Here is a 1,498-nt window from a genome sequence, read left to right as displayed (position 1 = left end):
TAGTTTGTGATGGTTTATTATTATAAAAGCTTTTAAATAATTGTTTTTGCTACTATTTTGTTCACTTTAGGGTATTTAGTATTTTATAAAAAATTTGTTCCTGCACCAATAATATCCATGATTCACTTGTCACATTAAGAACATTTTAGTTTTCACTTTTGAAAACTTTAATTGTTTGACTTGATTTTCAATTTGAATTTGAACGGGATTTGAATCATCACAAGATTAACAACAGTAATCGTGGTGACGTCGCATCATTAGTGGAGGGTTACTGTAGCGTAACTATCCGGGCGTCACAATTCTCCTCTACTACAAGAAATCTCGTCCCGAGATTTAAGAGGTGAAGTAACGGGGAAAGATCTGGTTACGAAATTCTAACGAACCTTCTCGGTCTTGGTTGCTCTTCCCGCAGAGGTCGATCCATTACATTAGCGTCTTCCTTCCTCTATTTCAGGCCATCATGATGAAGTCGTTACCCTTTCTTCGGGAACTTCATCGTACTTACGAAAAAAAATAAGGGGGGTTTTTCGGGAGAACGGGCTTCTACAAGGTTGATTATCTGGTCGATAACAACCGGGAAGGTGGAGGAAAGTAACTCTCGAATTGAAACTTAAGAAAATATTGAGAGCAAAGTAAGGAGGTGTCATGGGAAGTTTCGAGCGGGCAGGCAGTCGTTCGATGCCTGAAATGGAGTGTGAAAGGGGTTCAAAGCAACGAGAATAAGTATTGCATCTGATACTAGAATAGGTCACTAGGAAGGTGGCTCGTGAATTACATATGAGGCCACGCGCGAGGAACAACCTTGCGAACCAGTGGTGTATAGGAGAGTCAGGTTTCGATCTTGTGGAACTATGGGTTATGGGCCCATCATGTGGGATAAAAGTAGGAGTGGTGACATCTTGCATGGTCACGATAGCAAGGCATGTCAGATGCTAGCCTGTCAGTTATGTCGGCAACAACATCGATACCAAGGGCGAGGGATGAAGAGAACCATTTTCCTGCTCGTTGAACAAGGCGGACCAATAGGCAAAGTTCTCGTCCATCGATGGTTACCGGCATGCTATCAACAATGGTAACAGGGTCTTACTGACAGACTTGTACAACGAGGTGCTTACTAAGCAGGGAATTATCACTTCTTAGTTAAGTCAGATTACAAGGAAGCTTAACAAGACAATGGAAAGGAAAATGTGATTATCAGGTTTAACAGAAGAATGGAAAGGAAAATGTGTTTTAAACACATAATCCAGTGATATATCCTTCCCAAGGACAAGCAGAGCATGATATCCGTGGCAGGATATCATGTAGAAAACCCTTTAAGTAAGGGGAGAGAAATTTCATGACATTACCCATACAACGGTGTTTGGATAATGGTTAAAGGAAACTTAGCATTGCACGTTCAATTCTCTTATTGAAAATCGGAGTACCACATACATGCTTCGAGATAGCATGGACATGGTCAACAAGTGAAGATCAGACTTTGGAAACACAAAGGATCCAT

This window comes from Triticum aestivum, chromosome 1A (assembly GCF_018294505.1).
Source record: "Triticum aestivum cultivar Chinese Spring chromosome 1A, IWGSC CS RefSeq v2.1, whole genome shotgun sequence".
Taxonomy (NCBI): Eukaryota; Viridiplantae; Streptophyta; class Magnoliopsida; order Poales; family Poaceae; genus Triticum; species Triticum aestivum.
Note: the sequence above shows the minus strand (reverse complement) of the source record.